We start from the raw sequence: 21,739 nt of genomic DNA on the forward strand, positions 1-21,739 counted from the left end.
CTTATCTGTGGCTCCCCTGGCCCTCCCATGCTAATTACCTTTGTTTATCTTCATTACAGTAAGATAAGGAAGACAAACAAATGTAATAGGTATTGGGGTGTGTGGGGGGGATGGAGATAGGGTTCTGTTTTAGCCTCGGTTTCTAGTATCCACGGGAGGGGGGGAATGTACAAAGACATGACTAGGGTATGCGTCACCTGGTGTAACTTTATGTAAATATATATCAGTACAGGTCACCCAACAAATCAGTAACCCCAAAAAACAAAACAAAATGTGGTCAACTTGATGATACACAACTGAATAAGTATGAGCTCTGAGACATGGAAATGAGAGCTGACTCATACTAACTCCTGATTGGTTCCCTGTTGTGTCCTAATAACACCTCATTGGCTCTTGGAACACTCAGTCCCATTGGTCAGCTTTGAAATCAGAAAATCCACTTTTTGTTACATAAGGCATGAAAATGTTTTCATTTTCTGGTTAATCGGCCATAACATTTGAGACAATACAGATAATCCAACACAGTTTATTTCACTGCATTCTGCATTAAATGACATATCAAATGATACATAATATAATGGTATTATTCAAAAAATTCCAAGATTTCACAATTTTGGCCAGTAGTGCCGTTATTCCCCCCTGACTTCATCACCTGGTGTGGTCTGAAGCTGCTGCGCTCCCTAGTGAGACTACAGGGAATGTATCCCCCACGGATACCAGGGGGCGCCTATATACAAAAAAGTTGGGTGTTCGCATACACGGGGATAAGCCTTGTTTTCCACATGTGGAGACACAGGCATGGAACTTAAACTGCTAGCAGGACATAGAACCATTCTGGTTTCCTGTCCATGCAATGAATGACATCACAGCTGGACTCTAGGTGTGCCATTCTATTAAAGAAAGCAGACTGTGTTATTCAGCCAGACTCCAACATTCCCACAAGCTGGATGTACATGTTTTTTTGTCTGTTTTAATATATCCATTTAATGCTGTTTATTAGATTAACCGCGCTTTCAAGACCCATGAACCACCTCAAAATTGCATTTCAAGGTTAAACAGCAAGGACAATGTTTCTTTAATATTTTGGCTGAACGGTATCCTATATGGCTTCATACACTTCACACTATAAATGCCTGCATGTGGGCATCTTTTATATACACCGACACTCCAATTTTATGAGACCATGTTACCAGGGGAGGGGGTACTGCAAATTGCAACCAAGTGATCTCTCTAATTCACCATTATTACAATGTTTTAAAATCCTTTTGATGCAACTGATGTACGGCAGTGTGGCGATTCCTAGTTGGGGGGCTGTATGCTGTGTGGATGACATTTGAAAGCCAATTAGCAGGCTGTGAGTTTCTCTCCCCATTCCTGGTCATTATGGATTTTAATGAAATCAATCCAGGATGAAATCAAAGCCTCTTCTATATCCTTCTGCTGCCGGTTTTTGGAGAACTGCCCCCTTCTTCCCTTCCATTATTAGTCCTTTAAAATAAGATTTGAAAAAAGCAAACAAACAAAAATGGTGACATTTCTATCATCCCAGTTGCTTAAGCAGCAGACTCGTCTTGCCTTCCGTGCAGTTGGGTCTTACTCTTCAAGAAATGCATCTGTAAATCCAAGTTGGTGATTTGTGCAAAGCAAATCACTTTTTTTCCCATCCATGGAAACCTTCCCCCTCCGTTCTAAAAGCAGTGGAACAGTCCACTATTTCAACTCTCATCCCTCCCGCCCCCCAGAGTATTCTGCAGTTGGGAAAACTGGTTGAATTTGATTAAACCTTTGGAGTCCCTCCAATATTTCCAGCTATTCCATCTGCAAAAAAACACTCTACCCACACTTGGCACACTGAAAGCATTAACTGCCTTCTAAATCAGCAGCAGCTCTGCCTAATAACTTGGCATTTGCACGCTGCCTTGTAAATTGCAAGCCCTCATATCCCTCCCCCCTCCTCCCCAAAAATAGAGGCGTGATTTGCAGAAATTTGGGAGATAGAAAAATCGCTTTCCGTGAGCATGCCCCTTGCCAAAACCAGCACACAAAAATAATAATAAAGATGTTAAAAGAGGGATAAGTTCTCTCTTCATCTCATATAGGGGGAAAAAATAAATGCACAATGAGAGCTGTTGGGGGCAAACAGTGTTGTGTGCAGACCTCTCCTGGGTGTCGATGCTCGAAGGGTCCAAAGCACATTCTACCAACACACATTGTCATGTTGCAAACAGTGGTGCCATTTTTGCACAAGAAATCCCCAGCGGATGTCAATATTTGAAGGCAAAGCTTTAATATAAGCATTTACTGCCATTGTGAGCGTTAATTCACAGGTGAGCAAAACACCTTCCTAGAAGGCACAGTCCATTTACGCATTTGCGTTTAGCCCACGCACACATTGTCATTATGCAGGATAATCACGCGTGTGGATTTGTCACTCTGTGCCTACAAGCTGGCAAGGTGCAACCTATTGCAGCTCTGCAGCAATCTGTACACACAAAGGGAAAGGCAGCTGTGCGATCAACACACAGGTTGCAAGTCAATGCCTTTGGCAAAGTTGGTAAGAAAGCTTACCAGGTTGGTAAGAAAACCTCAAGGATAAACTGCACGTTACACTCAAGTTGTGTGCAACCTTAGCTCAATGGCTGCTTCTCTGCTTTGCGGCATCCTTCGGAGAGGACAAGATGAAGGTGAGAAGCGGCAAGCAGCAAGGCTGGTCTGTGGAACTCCTTGCCACAGGATGTGGTGATGGAATCTGGCCTGGACGCCTTTAAAAGGGGATTGGACAAGTTCCTGGAGGAAAAATCCATTACGGGTTACAAGCCATGATGTGTATGTGCAACCTCCTGATTTTAGAAATGGGCTATGTCAGATGCAAGGGAGGGCACCAGGATGAGGTCTCTTGTTATCTGGTGTGCTCCCTGGGGCATTTGGTGGGCCGCTGTGAGATACAGGAAGCTGGACTAGATGGGCCTATGGTCTGATCCAGTGGGGCTGTTCTTATGTTCTTAACTACAATTCCCAGGAGGCCTTGCAGGTCTCTTGTTCTCTAGTGTGCTCCCTGGGGCATTTGGTGGGCCGCTGTGAGATACAGGAAGCTGGACTAGATGGGCCTATGGTCTGATCCAGTGGGGCTGTTCTTATGTTCTTAACTACAATTCCCAGGAAGCCTTGCAGGTCTCTTGTTATCTGGTGTGCTCCTTGGGGCATTTGGTGGGCCGTTGTGAGATACAGGAAGCTGGACTAGATGGGCCTATGGCCTGATCCAGTGGGGCTGTTCTTATGTTCTTAAGCATGCTTTCCTCTTCCCATTCTGCCAAGTTTGCTCCTTGAGCTTTGGGGAAAGCGGTACATAAATCTTTTAAATTAATAAATAAACGCGTTTTCTTTTTATACAGACACACAAATAGATAAACCAGGACAGAGACAAATAGATGTGTACCGTTGCTTCTCATAACTAGCAGGCAATGCGAGAGTAATGCATTCAATTACAACATGGCAGAACTCTAAATTGCGTCGGCGGCGGTTGAAATAGTGTCCCAGCCCTGCGAAGAGAAGCATGCACGTACGGCTCCATTTTGCTCCCCTGCCGGGAATGGCTCCGAAGGGAGGGCCGCTTGCCCGACTCGCCAAGGCTCTCTGCCAGCCTGAGTGCTCCACCCCCTCTAGCTACACCACCGATTCATGGATCTCTGTGCTTCTGTATCAAGAAAGGGGAAAGCTTTTTTAATACAGAAGCGCCAGGGACATGCAAAATCTTCCCCAGTACTTCTGCAGAGATTTCCACCTTGCCGAGCAGTTGGCACACCATGTTTGGGACATGCATCTGCAAAAGCCAAGGTTCTGTTTTCACCAAAGCAGGCTTTTTGGGGGAATTATGTCCACAGGTTCCTCACCATCCCCCATCATTGTGCATTTCAGCTTTATACCCCACCTATCAAAAATAGTTCCCTAAGGAAACACCTGCTGCCCAGGCTCAGACAAAAAACCATGCACTGGAACCCATGTGAAGATGGCTGGATCCTCTGCGTAGGAGCAAAAGAGCCAAGAGTCACATTACACTCTATGAACGAAGAGCCAAGCTTAATGTATTAGCTCAGTGCTTCTGAAACCTTTAAGCACCAGGGCCCACTATTTAAAAAGACACTCTATCAGGACCCACCTAGCTTTGCAAGACTTTTTAAAAAAGGTGATCTAGAAAGAAATAATATTTCAGTGCTTTAAAGGTCCCATCCGTAACAGATTGATTGGCACAGGGAAACTGACACTATAACCACCAAAGCCCCTCGCAATCTTGGAATCTTGGAAGTCTTCCGTAAGAAATGGAGAGGATGCATTATTAATGTAATAATAATGACAATAAACTTCACCACTGGGGAGGACAATCATTGCAAGAGGTCCGTCCACAGAATTCAAGATGGCTGAATCCACAACACCATGAATTCTATTTGCCTTGCCTTAACTGTTCAGCTGTTGATGTGGTTGCTGTTTGGCTTGAACAAGAAGAGTGTCTTGCACATGTACTTTAGTGCCCCAGCCTCATTTTTCACTATTTTTCACATAGACCATAGAGGAAGAGTCTGTGTCTTGTCTAGTTGGCATCACACTGAACACCAGGGAGAAGAGGCCAACTGATAACACAGGCCAACACACATTTTGCTTCCTTACACTAATTCCTGGGTATATTTGGGGTGCTGATTCCAAAAATGGCACCTGTTTTGCCCTCTCACGTCTGGTTTTGGAGACACGGAATAGCCTCTTTAGTGAATGGTTCAAGCAGCTTCCTCATGAGCTTCCCCAGTTTTGTAGGCCTGCGTAATGATTCACCCAAGTAGAGAAGCATGAGAGCATGTGGAGGCAGGGATTGACCAGGACAGTAACAAACCTACTGTATGTCAGGTCCAGCTCAAGGTTTCTGGATCACCTCCATCTATCAACACCATCAGAGTCTCGTAGCTACGGTACATTAGTGGCATCACCAGTGAAGAGAAACAACAAAGCGAATCCACTTTCATTCCATACTGGAGCATCCATCGAAAGGTGGGGATTGGAAGAAGAAGAGTGGGTAGGTGGAGAGCTGGCATCCCAATTGTCAAAGCCAGTGGTTCCCAAAGTGTGTGTTGCAATGCCTTAGGGTGTTGTGGCACACTCACTGCGGGATGTCCCTGGTTGCCCTGCTACCTTGTCCTTGGGCCTCTTATCCACAGCACCCGTATGCATCCTCCCCAGGCCCCTACAAATTGGATCCTGCAAGATTTCATGAGATTTTCCCTTCCAATCCTCCTTTATGCAGATGACGCAGTCCTTTCGTCTGTTACCAGACTTGGCCTACGTCATGCATTGCTTGCTTTTCTGGATTATTGTTTATCAAACAACTTAATAATCAACTCCGAGAAGACCAAAATTTTGGTTTTCGCCAAGTCTTGGACACTGTTTCCCTGGAAGATAGGTACTCTCTCTTTCCAACAGGTACCAACTTTTAAATACCTAGGGATTCTTTTCCGTTTTCGACACACCTGGTCATTTCACAGGAAACCTGCCATTTCCTCATCTTCACCTCATTTAACTTGAATGTAAGGGACCACGCTATAGTAGAAGGGAGAAAAATCCCTAATTCAAGAGCAATGGTGGAAAGTCATCTCCCTTCTACTGTAGCGTGGTCCCTTACATTCAAGTTCTGGCTTTTAAGTGATCTCTTAAAGGATTCCTATCTTTCTAGGTTGTTTCATGTTATTGACTCGAAACTCCTATCATTAGGTTTGTCCTCCGAATATTTTGCGGACACCAGCCTTCAAAGAGCCCACTCTATTATTAAGACTAAATTATGGGAATTTGAATTTACTCAATTTTCCTCCAACCTTAACCCCACCTGTTCTCCTCGGTTTTTTGGCCTTTCTCCTTCATCTGGCTGCCATTTCAATTATTTCACCATGTTGATTAATCCTGCTAAGAGGAGGGCGTTTATGTAGGCGAGATTTAACATCTTTCCTTCAGCCGTTCATTCAGGCAGATTCTCTAATATCCCCCTTGACCATAGACTATGTCCGCTCTTTGGAGCCAGACACAATGGTTCATATTTTACTTAGTTGCCGGGCTCTCCACTCTCTTCGAGAAATTTACCTTCACTCTTTACTTTCTAACCCCTTAGGTACCCCTGAGTGACTTGGTTGCTGATACCACGAGGGCTGCAGCAGAATTTTTATCTGCAGCCTCCAAGTTAAATTCTTTACCATGATTGTACTTTTGCCTTTTCCCCTTTATCCTTACCTTTTCCTTGTGACCTTTTCCTTGGCAGCACAGTCATTGTATTGTTTATTATTGCCGTACTGTATTTTATTGTGTTTTTTTTAAATTCATTGTTCATGCCAATAAAGGTTTTGGAATTGGATTGGATTTCATGATTTCCACCATACTGGAGCTCACCAAAGCTCACAGGATTTGGGTATTGCCACCTTGGATCTTGCAAAATTTCATGAGCTCCAAGATGGTGGTGCCCAGTCCAGTTGGAAAGAAGAGGCTGTGGGGGCATCTTGACACAGGCAGGTTTGGGAACCACTGGTCAAAGCATTTTTCTCAAGTATTCTTGATATTTTTTTTGGGGGGGGGGTAAGTTATGAGAGCAAAAGGATGAGAAAGAGGTTGGGAAAGAATTAAAAAGAATTAAAATCTCTCAGGATGCTTCCCAAGAGCTGCAGAGAGTTCACACTCTGTGTCTCTGCATGAATCACTTTTCTGAAGGTGCCCGCTGCATGGAAGATGGCAAGCCCAGAGCAGTGACACATGCAGAGCCGCAGCCACCAACTCCTCTAGGATCAGGTAATTCTGTTGCATTCAGAAATTCCACCCCCCATCTCACACATGACTTAGGGCTTAGTGTCACATGGTTTTTAGCCCTTGTACCCGCTTCCTGTGAGCTCTTCCTGCTGGTGTGGTGAAGGGAAAGTTTTGAACCGTGGATAAGGGGTCCACGGATATGTGCGGTGCCTATAAACTGCGCACAGCAAACAGGCTATGCAATGGAAAAATACAGCTTACAAAAAAATAAGACAAAGTTGATGATTCCCCACCCCAAGAATCACAATAAGCTCAGTCAATCAGCTAGAACACAACGCCATAAAAAGATGCAAAAATAATATTTCGGTATTGAAATACATATCGCAGATGGCACACCAGACGACAACCAATTCCCTAATCGTGTCTCTGAAGAGGATGGCGCCTCTCACTCCAGTTCCATCCTGGCCTCCCTCTTGAGTCAAAAACAGCCAACTCCCAACTCTGCCTGAGCAAACCTCACCAAATGGCACTCAGCAGAATTCAAGACTCAAACATACAGAATTAACTTCTGAGCAAGTTGCTGCTGCGAGATCCACAGCCTCCCTTCCCAAAACTGCCCCTCCCCTCCCCCAACATGCCTCCACCGCTGACTGGAACCCGCTGGAGCCACTGCCCCGAAGTGTACAACAGCGGCCCAGTTTTCACACTGCCATAAAGCGCCCTGGTCTGCCCAATCAGTTGTTTCAGCAGTGCAAGGCCTCAACAATATTGGGCCTAAGTGAGTTTCACAGTCAACTTTAGGTGACAAAATGGATGAGCTACCTTTAGCTGCAGTGTCACAACCAGGCCATACCCTCTGACAGCAATATCCTTATTTTGCTAGGTCGGTGATTCCCAAACTTCGTGCTGTCATGGTGCTTTTCTTTCCCAGTGTCCTGTTGCTGCAGCCTCTTCCTCCCATGCTGCCATCTTGGATTGTGCCTCTTCTGATACCGCCAACTTGGATAGCGTGAGATCCAAGATGGTGTCACGGGAAAAAGAGGCTGCTGGGGAAATTCTGTGGCACCCCTGTGAGTTTGCCACGGCACACAGTTTGGGAGCCACTGGTCTAGGTGGATGTTGCAGGCGCAAGAAAGAATCACATACTCTATCCTAACCACACAGGAGGAACTTTTACATGCGAGCTGAACAACCATGGAGGTGGCAGCAGCCATACCACCCAGGCAGCATGTAAGTAGGGTCAGTTATCGACAAGAAACAGGTGACCAGGGAGCAGGAAAGGTGCCAGTACGAGTCTACATACCATGTCCAGCCCTTCCCAGCAACGCCCTTCTATATCTACAGCTCTCCCTGAGCTTTAATGTCCTGCAATGCCATTCAAAGAGCATGCAAGCCAGCCAGCCAATTCCTTACCTTTTAAAATTATTTTAACACCATTTTGCTCTTTTTCCCCGTATGGTTTGGTAGGCCCCTGTCCTCGTTTGCATCACTTTCCCAGGGTCAGTTTTTGTTTTTGGATAAGCAAAGAGAAGAGCAGAAAGGTTTTCAGTAGCTGACGTAAAAGACTGAAGGCAACTGCAAAAAAAACAACAACAAAAAAACCCAGGGAAGTGCATTAGTTTAGATGCATACATATCAAGTTAAATTTAATTAGCAACACCTACATAAATGCTTCCTACTGTTTTTATTCCCACATACAAATAATGCACCTGTCAATTGCATTGTAGCTATCATGAATACAGCAGGGTGGGATTCACACACACACACACACACACACACACACACACACACACACACACACACACACACAGAAGTAATTTACTTTTTTATATTTTTATTTATTTTTCACATTTTTATGCTGCCCTTCCTCCAAGGAGGTCACACGGAGTTCCTCCCTTCTTTTGATCTCACAACAATCCTGTGAGGTAGGTGAGGCTGGGAGAGAGAGAAAGTGACTGGCCCAGGTCACCCCGGAAGCTTTGTGGTTGAGTGGGGATTTGAGCCTGGATCTTCCAAGTCTAAGTTCAACTCCCAAACCATGACACCATCCTGGCTCTGGATATGTTACCTTTTGGAAGAGAAATGGTACTCTCTGGTGTGATTTTGGAGTTCACCACACAAGATGAGCTTCAGTAGCAAAAACACGGAGAAATGGGCTAAGAGGTTGAACTTCCTGTTTGACTTTCTCAACCTCCAATATGCTTCTCAATCGGATCAGGAAGCTCTGCTAAATGCAGACAGTCAGCACTGTGGCCCTATTAAAAAGCCATCTATATTTCAGGAATGACACTGGGTTTGCCCCTTTCTCTCTCAGTGGGTTCCTGCAAACATTTGTCACTGTATCTGAGGAGACGCCTCAGATGCGTGAGAGCCCTCCAGCCCCAACAGGAGATGAAACAAATATTTTCCATGAATTCAGAGTTAGACAGAATTGCAAGGTGGAATTTGAATTTGAAATTCCAATATGCAATCTGAATGTACGTTTTTTTTTTTTTTATCTCCACATTTGAAATGTGAATGCCTGGCGCTTCTTGGCATCTCTAGACTGTTTTGATCTTAGCAGACATCAAATATGGAATAAGCTACCAGCTGTCAAAATCGACAAGCTCACGAGTGTTGTCTATCAAATTCTGTCAGTGCATGCTGCCATTGAATACAGTCAAATATTAAATACTAGTATAAGTTAACTATCACATATTGCTAAGTGTCAACCATCAATATCGAGTATCAAACATAATGTCAAATATGTACATCAAACGTTCAGCAAATATCTGAGCACAGAATATATGGAAAGCATATGGAATTAGGGGGTCTGGGAAACTAATTTGTTTCACTCTGTTACAAACTGCTTCTTGGCAAGGATACTACCTGGGAGACAAGCGTAAGTAGAGGTGGGAGAAAATGGTTTTACTTTTTCACGGACTCTGGTGTGCGAAAAGCGGGATTATGTATTTTTATTCAAATTTTACATTATAATTATAAATGATAATTGCTTTAAAAGTGTTTGAAGTAGGTGATATAGGTGGTATAGTGTCAGCAGATGCAGCCACAGTCATTACTCATCCCCTCCCCATTAAATAATAAACCGTGTGTGTGTGTGTGTGTGTGTGTGTGTTTGCAGATTTCTGGTTTCTTTTTGTTTGTTTTTACAAAAATGAGAAGGGCAGAAAGTGACATTATGTGCTTTTATTTTTCTCGCCATTTTCTCCTACCTGTAAGTGTAACTAATTTGGAGCTTTTTGAGGAGCAGTGTAAGTCTGCAGAGATGTTCAGCAGAAACAGGCTTTGAGAAAGGGAGGATCGTCTATAGGGCCATCTCAAGACCCCTTGATGCCTGAGACAGCATGCCAAATCCTGCCCCCTCACCCAGTGATGCACCACCCTTTGTTCCTCCCACTCGCCAATGCTCTTAAGCCATTTCTGTCCAATGTTGCCTATACACAACAGGGACCAAATGCGTACACCTGTGGGCTGGGCAAAAACGGGCTTTAAGCTCAGCACTCTCCTCCCCTCCCTCTTCCTCAGCGTCTCCCTCTTCCAATCCAGGGAGTGGACAGAGGAGGAGAAGCAGTGAAGACAAGTAGGCAGACAGAGATAGGAGCCTCTCCCACCAATCTGCTGCCCAGGTAACTGCTCAGGTGGCCTCACGGACGGGCCGCACCTGGTCATTTACCCAAACCCAGCTTCTGGGTCACAAGGACAACAGAGGGAGATAATTCCCTCAAGGAAAATGTGGCATATTGATATAATGTTGGCACATCAGTTAGTTAAAGACTGTTTAATTGACTGACTGTCTGGCTTTTAAAGTGAAGGATTGTTCTACTTCATCAATTTAAATATATTTTCACACAAAGCCTCAGTGAAGGTGTCTCTTCACGAATCTTGAAGGAAGGGTATAAAACAGACATCTCTGAACTTCACAGTGAAGCAGGGGTGGGATGGAGGAGAGGGAATTCACAGGAGTTGGCGCTTCCTCTTGCTCTGGATTCAAGGGTCCAACCCAAGGAAGTTGTTTTAAGTTGTTGACACAGGATGAGTATCCTTTTCCCAAAATGCTTGGGAGTAGAACTGCTTCAGATTTTATTTCTGGATTTTGGAATATTTGCATATACATAATGAGAAATCCGGCTAGGGGTTGAAAAGATACATCCGTTGAAGAGGGCTGGTAGGGTCTTTTTTGTCTTAGGGGATGCTGAATATACTGTCATCTCCTTGTGTTTTGACTGAGATCCAACACAAAGAGGTCAGGTATGGAACTTTCCACTTGTGGCATCATGTCAATGCTCAGATTTTGGATTCAAGTTTCAGATTTTGAAGCATTTTGGATTAGGAAGGCTCAACTTGTAATGCCTTTATTTTCATGCCCTTAGGGCTTGATCCAAACCCTGATTTATGCTTCTGCTAATTTATGATAGCACATGAGATAGCACATGAATGAAGGGAGCAATTTTATGCTAATTGCTCCCTTCTCTCTCCAAAGAAGTCCCCCTGTACCACTTCAAAATCGGCCCTAGGGGTCTGCGGAGGGAACATTTAGGAAAGATAATATGCAGTTAAGGAGAATTTGAAGGGGGAACTGGCAAAATCATGCCCTGCTTTCCATCATCACCAGATAGCTCAAGTGGAAGTCAGGGTTTGGACACAACCAAGAGTAAACTTGGGGCATACATACACCCCCAAATATATTGAAAGATCTCTCTCAAATAACATACAGTCATACATTATTAGCCTGGCAGAGAAGAGTGAAAAGGCAGTACTTCCACTCAGGTGCAAAACTGTAATACAACAGGCCCTCCTTAAGTATAGGTTCAGCACCTATGGATTTGACTCAATGTGGGTGCTAACCCATGCTGAAGGGTCTCTGGATGCAACTGGAAGATGCTTCCAGTCGCATCCAGGAGGTCCTTTAAGGGCTTTCCATTTATTTAATTATCCATGGAAATTGGTTGTTTGTGGTATGTGTGTCCTAGAATGGATCCCCCACAGACACCAAGGGCCCGCTGTACTCAATATTTTTCAAGTTGTGAAATTAATAGCAGAGATCACTGCATACGTTCTTCATTTAGGCCCCATTGCGATGGTGCTTAAATATCCAAAGACTAGACGAACGGGAATGATATAGGTCTTATTATACTGATTTTAACTGAGTTGTTAACTGAAATAGCTTTTAAAACCACAGGGGAAAAATATATATATGCATCTCCCATAGAAGCAGAGCTACTATGAAGGATTTGAAAGGTGGCTGAGATGTCAAAACGAACTTCCCTCAAAGTTGGATCAAAATTACATGTTCTTGTAAAACTGGCAATTGTTGAAATTGACTTGTAGCTACTTATCATACTATTAGATAAGAACATCAGACGTGGTTCGGTTCTCTGGTCTGGGTTCTCTTCGCTCTTACTCACTTTCATCATTATGCACCTTGTTTTGTAACTTGATTTAAAAAAAAAAAATGCAAAGGAGGCCAAATGGTAACATTCAAACCCATCCCAATTTCCTACCTAGCTCACCTCTGTTTCCCCTTGCTAGCTGGTTGTTCTCTTTGTCTCTCGCTGCAGGGCACTGCACACATAAATAATCAGATCCTGTGTGCTGGATCTGGTGATATCCCCTGTTGAATTATGCAAAAACGGAGACTCATAAATAATAGCCAACAGCAGCAAGGGCAGCCTCGTCTCTGCAACGTGTCTCCATCGCTCTCACACAGGACTCTAGAAATTCATCTCCGGTGCTGGAAGCTCCAAGCTCCCCGCTTGGCACTAGCAGAAGCCAAGGCAAAAGTGCGAGCAGCCTGGTTGACTCGCCCAGGATCACTCAGAAAAGTAAATGGCAGAGCTGGGAAGAGTGCCCAAGATGCCTTCCTGCCAGCAGATAAGGTGCCGTGCAGGAACACAGTGGCATATTGCTGGCTGCCTTTAAACAGAAGGGCTATTATTAGCAACAGCATAAATTCCCCGTTCTTGCTGCAACAGAGTTGGGGGGGGGGGAAGAAAACCCAAGCAATTAATTAAGACTGATTTGTTTTACGCATAGCTCAAGGTAAAGAAAATGCTGGATGGTATCTAGTTAGGCAGACCCTACTAGTGTGCGCGCACGCCCAGTCTTCCTTGTCAACAACTGCCGCAGTGTGCTGCTAGACAGGTCAGGCGCTTCCGAGTGTAACCAGACACCTTTGGACTTCATAACGGGGAAAAGGCACAGGCATTCCACCTGGCTCTAAGAAGATTCCTGGGCACTGCGACATCAGGGGAAGTTTGCCAGCCATCATCATCATGCTGTAGGCACCAGGGTATCCAAACTAGAGCCTAGACACCAGATTCTCTGTGCCACCGGACCAGCTCTCAGGCTTAGGGCGCAACCGGCTGGTCTTTGCTGCACTGCAGCGCTGTGACCTGTTAGTGGCCAGATGGTGTACTGCAGCCTGTAGGACCAGTTGGATTGATCTGGGGAGCCAAAGTGCTTGGCTGGTCCTTTGTGATTTGGATCAGGTTTGGTTTCTCACCTTGAGCATCTTGTCACTGTGTCACTGTCATCTTGTCACTTTTGGGTCACTTTCCTTCTCCATTGGACCACAACTTTGTATGATAACTGGATTTTAATTTCTGTGATTATGATATATAAAACTAATAATAATAATAATAATAATAATAATAATAATAATAATAATAATAATAATAATAATATTACAGGTATTTATATACCACTTTTCTTGGTCTTTATTAAAGACTTTATTCAAGGTGGTTTACATAGACAGGCTATTTAAATCCCCGTAGGGATTTTTACAATTGAAAGAAGGTTCTATCTTTCAAGAACCACAACATTCAGATATTTCTTTCTGATCTGGTTTCACATTCTGGCCTCCATCCTCCCATGCTCAGAGCAGATGGAATAACTCGGCTCAGCTTGTCAGCTGTTTCAAGGTCACACAGTGCCGGTGGCCTCGAACTGGCGACCTTGTGGATGTTATCTTCAGGCAAATGGAGGCTCTACCCTCTAGACTAGACCTCCTGCCTTAGTAAAACTAAGCAGGTTTACTCAAAATGTGAACACACCTTGAATGCAGACAACCAGCTCAGAGAGAATTAACTCCATATACAGTTTGTATTTGGTTTTGATTTGCATGGTCATTCTATTCATGAGGCCATTAGGCAGTGGAAAGACAGTGGATTGGTTATTCTGATCATTATTATCCTTTGCATAGCATATTTAACACCTTCAAAGTTCCTCATGTGAGTTATTCCCTAAAATGACCCTATAAGGTAGGCCTATATAATTATCTAAAATTAGAGATAATTTGAGAGAGACAACAGCACCATGCTGAAGACTAAATTGTGAATTTCTGGCAAAGGTGAGATTTGAATAATGGACATTAGGAATTAGCACATGCACTAAAGTAAATGAGGGTTGCGCAAAAGAAGACACATTTAGGTCAGTACTGAAGATGTTGGCATCCTTCAGTCTCAGAAGACTATGGTGTCACGCTCTGAATGGTGGTTCTGGAACAGAGTGTCCTCTCTAGTGCGCAAAGCCTGGGTAAAGTAGGTATGGAGGATAGGCTGTTACCCATGCAGCAAATCCCCCCTCTCCACGTCGCTGAAATGGTCCAATGGAAAGGCAGAAGCCAATACGGTTGGTTCCAGTGGCATCGCAGGAGTTGCCAGAATGTGACTGTGTTCAGCCATGAACTGCCTCAGGGACTCTGGCTCTGGATTTTGCCTCGAGGTTGACTCCTGACGCCTTTTCCATAACTGGATGTAGCCACAAGGCAGTGGAGGTTTGGGATCAGAGTTTTCCTTCTCTCAGATGAGCTGCCTTCCCAGGCTGACGAGTTCCATCTACCCGGTGGCTGTTTAGTCGCCTCTTACGACAAGTACAGCCAAACCGAGGGCCTATTCTTATCCTTGTAAATGATGGGGATTGAGGGCCAAACAATTTATTATGGGAACTTCTGCAATTGGATCGCTCATCATAATTTTTCCTTGTAAAAGCAGCCACGGATTGGGGGTGGGGGTGAAAATGAATCATGGCCATGGTAAGAATGTTCAGCTACCAATGTTGCTCTGGTGTCTGCACTGCCATAGAAACAGAAATTCAGGTCTGTGAACCTGTCACGGGTTTGACACTAGCTAAAGAGATGTTTTAAAACCCCTCCTGTCATTGGACATACAGAACACAACTATAAGTTTTTTTTCGTTTCTGAAACATACCAGCTGCAGGTAAGCAATGCAGCTTTAAAAAGAGGGCACATCTGACAGGAGGAGTTAAAATGGCATACAATGCAACCTGCCAGACTAAGGGCACGATCCTAGCCAGGTCTACTCAGAAGTAAGTCCTATTTTGTTCAATGGGGCTTACTCTCAGGAAAGTATGGTTAGGATTGCTGCCTAATTATGATAACACCAGTTGTCCCAAATTGTTGTTTTACAGAGGAGAGATTTGTCATGGGGTAATTTTGGAGATAAATCTGGGGGGGAGGGCTGTTGGTAATGACAGTGGGTGTCGTTTACCTCTTTCACCCACAAATGGAATCGCTTCACAAATGGTTGGCTTCCATGACTGCTTCAAAGCAAGGATAGCAAGGATAGTTCCTTGAGCTTTAGGCAGGAATATTTGCTGATATTCTGCTCCAAGTGAGTTTCAGTAGTTTTAGGTGTCAGCTAACTATGTTTTAGTTTTATTTTTTTCCCCTTGAGAAAGCTCTACAGAGTTAGGGCAAAATGTTGGGATAGGATCTAGTCTTCATGATCTTTCCTTAGACCTGCATCCGGTTGCCATTTCCTTGCATCTGGCCTGCTGAGGCAGGAGGCATGCTAACACCAGGAGATTGCATATCTCTTTCAGAAATCTCTCCAATTCCCTTTTAAAGGCATTCAGGCTAGGTACCATCACCATATCTTGTGGCAAGGAGTTCCACAGATACACTGGGTGAAGGAATATTTTCTTTTCTCTGTTCTAACTCTTCCAACTCAGTTTTAGTGGATGTCCCTGTAGATGTTCCATGAAGCCAAGAAGACCACTGTGTGTGGAACTGACCTTTCCCCATTTCATTGCAGTGTCATTTGCCAGCAAGGACAAGAGTGGGGATGGCCCCCTACACCTTGCAGTGGCCACAACCATAAAAATGACTTGATTAACAGACACTGTTGCTGACAACACCTGCAGAACTGGCCAGCCACTGCTTGGCCCAGCCGCCTTTGAAAACTAACTTGCCTGTTAAGCACAATTGTTACTTTACTTCCCTTCTCTTTTCTTCCAAGATCTTGCAAATGGAGGCAGACAGAGGCATTCCTGGATAGACGCCCAAAAAATAAATGCTCAATGAATCATACACCATCCTAGAAACTTCACCTAGCAGAGTTAAACATCATTATAATTCAACACATTGCTTTTTTTTTTTAAGTTTATTTTTTGCACAAAAACTTGTTTCTTTCTGCAATTAGCGTAAGGATCAAGCCTGTGATTATTACAGTACTTATTTTTTTTTGGTCCTAAGCTTTAACAACACTTGCTCATTTTTTGACTGGTTGACTGCCCAAAGCCAAATCTTGCTGACTGTTCGGTTCCTGCCTCCAGAGATCCAGGGATCTGGTTCCCACCTGGTGCTGACTGCAAGGCCACGGAGCTGTCCAGCACTTCAGCAATCCACGCCAGGCTTCCAGAAGAGGACGTGAGCTGTCCAGCTCAGGAGTTTTGGAACCAAGAGAGCATTCAGATGAAGTGCTGCACCAGCCCCGGAGCCAGGACAGGCAGTACAAGTCCCTGGGAAAACGCTCAAATTAAGGCACTGCACAACCCTCGTAAGTCCCTTACGTATATTTGCTTGTCATATATATCAAATGCGTGTAGTGCAAGCCAGAGGTAACCAACTGGCTCCACCTCCAGCCACCAGGTATTAGGGCAAAGCCATAGAATCATGGAAGGGACCCACAAGGTCATCTAGTTCTACCCCCTGCCTGGAGCAGGAAGTCCTCCTAAAGCACCTCCAGGTGGTGCCTCTCCCAGCCTCTGCTTGAAGATCTGCAGTGAGGGAGAACCCACCACCTCCCTTGGCAGTCTGTTCCATTGCTGAACTGCCTTTGCTGTCAAGAATTTCTTCCTGATGTCCAACCAGAATCTTGTCTCTTGTACCCATTAGATACAAGTAAAAAATGACGTTTCTATGTACATACAAGTATTCCGTCCTGTGCCCCAACACAGAGACCAGGTCACTCCATGTACAGTGGTCAGGAAGTGAGGCTGGGCAGTTCAAGCCAACTCTGGGCACTGGAACCAAACATGAATATAGAGATAGGCCAAGACAGAGGGTGGGAAGCAGAGAGAGGTGATGCCCATGGCTCGCTATTCCCATGCAACACCCTCCCCAGTCTGAACCTAAACTCTGAAGCCTTTTAGGGGCTCATTCTGGGCAGGAGGTCTGGTCTAAGAGGGTAGAGCCTCCGTCTGCCTGAAGATAACATCCACAAGGTCGCCAGTTCGAGGCCACCGGCACCATGCGACCTTGAAGCAGCTGACAAGCTGAGCCGAGCTATTCCATCTGCTCTGAGCGTGGGAGGATGGAGGCCAGAATGTGAAGCCAGATCGGAATGAAACACCTGAATGTAGTGGTTCTTGAAAGAAAGAACCTTCTTTCAATTGTAAAAATCCCTATTTAATAAGGGATTTAAATAAGCCTGCCTATGTAAACTGCCTTGAATAAAGTCTTGAATAAAGACCAAGAAAGGCGGTATATAAATACCTATTCTTCTTCTTCTTCTTCTTGGTGCAAATTCTCTTGAAAAGTTGGCTGCTGCTGTTCTGTGTTATCACTGCTTGTCTGTGGTTTTGTTTTGTTTTAAGGGCTTGCAGCTCTTTCTTATTGACTGGCAGCCTTTTAAACATTTTATGACACGTCTCGTACTCTGCTTGGAGCATCCCCATTTGCAAAAAAGCCAGATACAAACACCTTCCATCATTAATTAAATGTGTGGGAAATCAAGAGATTCCGGGTGGAAGAAATGGCTCTTTTTTCAGCTTGCAAAGTCTCCCCGCCTAGTCACCTGCAGGACATTCTTTGCTCAGAACAGGTGAGCGAGAAAGTGGGAATCTGCAGAATCTCAGCAAGGCAAGCAGACAGATGCAGAGATCTTTGCTTATACAGCCAGTAGCAGAACAGGTCTGCAAAAGCCCAGCTTTGCCACATCCAGCAACATTCATCCCCATGAGGGACCTGTCCAATTCTTTCCATTTTAGGTCAACTATTTTGATTTTGTGCGGCACAAAATTGTCCCCACATTCATAACAATCACCAGCTCCCCCGCAAAGGTCGAAAAGAGCTGCGTCAGGGAGGGAGGGAGCCATTGGCAGATAGAGACAACTCGAAAACAACTGGAGGTTCAAGCATTCTGTGTCAGCCTGACACACAAGGGAAATAACCCTTTAATCCAGTGCAGTGTATTTCATTTACTGCAGTGTTATCCTGCGCAGAGATGTTATGAAAGGCATCCCCAGAGAGACTGAAGGCTTAAAAAACACCCAGAGTTTGAACTTGATTCTGCTGTTCCAAAAGGGCTGCGGCACCAGTGAATGACCTTTTGCGCCCCTTGCACGCCAGGAACAGTTTTGCCTGGCAACATCACACCCAAATCACACATTGTTTCCTCTTCACACGTGCTTTACCCTGGGCTGGGTTTGTTAACATTTCATTTGATTCCGTTTCATTACACACATCTGTCATCACTACTGTTGACACTCTGAAGCCCAAACCTCCAACAGAGTTTTGTGGTTTTATTTCCAAAGTGACAACCTGAGATACCCACACTCACAACCCAAGGACGATGGCCCGACCATCACTACCTTTTGTGACTCAGGAAAGAGAGGGCAGGGTGGCTAGATTTCTGCTCTCCAGATCGCGTCACCAGCCAGTGAGCTTGCTTTTAATGGGAGGGGAACTTTGGCAAAGCCTGCTCGTGTTGCTTTATCTGATGCTGCAATTAATTTTAGAGCTGATACAGACACCATTCCTCCCTGCTGCTCTGTGAATTAATGTCATTTGCTTCTGTATCTTAAATGCAATTTCATTCTTTCTACTGATGCCTGTTAGCAGCTTTGGAAATCTGTTTCTAAATTTAAGAGAGAGGGAACCATTCTTACAGCAAATAAATGGAGGCTCTGGAATTTGAGAGACAGAGTGAGTGCTTTGATGCTACCAAAGATTATACGGCTCTTCATCTAATTATTCTCTTTATTAATTTCAGAAATGAGAAGTCAGTGTCCCTTTAAGAAAAAGGAGTAACGACCCAATCCTATGGGGCCTTTATGACAGTGGATCTTGAATTCCACTGTCAATATCTGAAGCAGTGATTTTCAGCTGATGTGCCACAGCACATTGGTGAGCCATGAAAGGTCCAGCCATGAAAGGTGTGCCACAGATGTTTAGAGCACAGTGGTAGACAATAGTTGAAAACCCCTTCTGTTCTCTGTGAATCTCTTTCTAGGGCACCCATTTTCAGCCTCTCTCATCTCACGGCATACTGACAAGGTGCTAAAATTGTCAAGGCACACCATTTGGCTGCTGGTGGGGGGCTCACAACTCCCAATGGCCCTACTAATAAATGACCCTCCTCTAATACTCCTATGGCTCTCTGCAGACCATTCGCAGTCCACCAATGTGCCATGGCACACTGGTTGAAAATAGCTGAGCTATGCATTAGAGCCACACCAAGGTCACAGTACAAACCACATGACACAAACTCATTGTGCTGTAGGTTTTCCTTTCTTCCAAGCTACTGAAATGTGGGTTAACATGAGGTGCAATATCAGCACAGCACACGTGGTAATTACTAAATGTCACCGGGGGAGAGAGGAGCAGACAAAGGTGTGGCTAGCAGGTGGCCATGAAGCATATCTCCAGCCTTGGATTTATTAAGCACATTTATAAAAATGCATGCCTCTCAAATGCTCCATTTGAACAACAGCTGAATGTCACCGCCAGCTAAACAAAAGCAGCTGAAAAATAAAGCATGCTCTCTTCCATCATTAAAATTCTGGTGTCTCCTATATGCAGATTTTGTTCCCATTTAAAGCAGGCGAGACGTAAGCTAAATCATAATACATAATACAATTATTTATCTTATAAACACAGTACAGAGAAAGAGAGATGGTGCTCTTAATACTTGAAACGGTCCCGTCAACAATGCTTTTAAAAGAAGTTAACTCAATTCACCCGAAGAGATTTTCTCTTTAAATGCCTTATTTCGCGGTAGACAGCAGGAAAACATCTTTTTCATCTGAGTTCGTGAGAGGCTCGTTTCCCCATGCAAATCTGAAACCAAGTGTCATGATACAATGAAATGATTTTTAAATAATATCAGAAAGAAGTTGGCAAGTCACTAAATTTAGCTCCTGGAGGAATTCAACCTTCCTCACACCGACCACTGCATGCTAATGAACAGAACTGCAGAGACCGGTAAACATCACAGTGCAGTTTAGAAACCATTCGACGTACACAGAGTGGAAGCAGAAGGGGGGAGGGCAGTCTTTCAGGTTTACTGAGGACGGCATCTTGATTCAAGTGAGATTTGCATCTTGATCCTAAATGGGATTGCAAATATGCTTAGTAAAAATAAATTAAAATGCACTGTAATTATCTCATGACAAGTGCTTGATTGTGCTTATTCCATCATCGAAGCATGATTTTTGCTAACCTTCTCGTAATTGTTGATGCCGGTGCAAAACCTGGAATGATTACCCGACAGACGCTTTTGCATTTTGGAGGGCTCTTCTACTCATGGCTCAGGATTAAAAGGTCCTAATATTTAAATGTGTGGAGTAACTGGGGCCACTGTTGAACACCCTCACCTCCCAGCCGCCATCAGCAAGACAGCTAGGGCACTCAGCGTTGCCGGGAAGCCACACCACCACAATGCCAATGAAGGACAGCAGCAATATTTATGGTCCACGAAAGGAGGAAGATGCTGCCCCGCTCACTGAGCCACACTGCCGAATGCCAGCCACCCTCACCTGTTGCTGAGAATCCAGAGAGAGCTCTGGCTAACGATAAGCCCCCATGAATAGACAGGTGAGACAAACAGAGAAGAGACTGCAGCTAAAATGTCACACGGCCATTCCCTACCAGGGAGGCATGATGCGTCCATGCCTACAGGCTCTCCATTAAGGCAGTGATTCCCAAACTTACCTGGCGTGCAAAAACCACATGCTCAGAAAAGCTCTCCTGCCTGCCCTGACCCTCTTACTGCTGTTTTGAAGCTTGTGATGCCCTCCGAATCCGGAAGTAAGTGGCAGTGACGTCACCACATGACATCATCATTTGACATCATCATTGCCACTTCTGGGTTCTGGGAGCACTCGGGGGGGGGGGGTGACACCATTACTGGCCAAAATGTTGAAAATCTTGGTATTTTGAATAATATCATCATGTTATATATCACCCCTATGGGTAATGTAATGCCAAACGGAATAACACAAACAGCACTGTCATCTGTATTCTATCAAAAGTTATAGCCAAATAACCAAAAAAGGAAAACAAAACTGCCTTATGGAATAAAATGTGGATTTTCTTGACTCAAAACTGATCAATGAGACTGATTTTTACAAAATTGAGATGTTGTTTTGACATTGCGGGGAACCGACAAGGTGTTCGTATGAGTCTGCTCTCATTTCCATGCATCAGAACTCATTTTCTGAGTTTTCTCTCATTTCCATGCATCAGAATAGAATTCCATTTACTAGAACTCATATTCAGTTGTGAGAGTGTCATCAAGTTGACCACTCGTTTTTGTGTTGGTTACTGACTTCTGTATGGTCAGGTATGGGAGGAAGTCCAGCACTGGAGGTGATGCAATTTGCTATCGCACCAAGTGACACAGAACCTAGTGATGCCCTAGTGAGTGACGCCCCTGACCAAACAAAATACCTAGATATCAGAAACATCCAAGATGTTGACAAGATTCCTCAACTTTCCTAATTAAACCAA

Source organism: Tiliqua scincoides, chromosome 12, assembly GCF_035046505.1.
Source record: "Tiliqua scincoides isolate rTilSci1 chromosome 12, rTilSci1.hap2, whole genome shotgun sequence".
Classification (NCBI taxonomy): Eukaryota; Metazoa; Chordata; class Lepidosauria; order Squamata; family Scincidae; genus Tiliqua; species Tiliqua scincoides.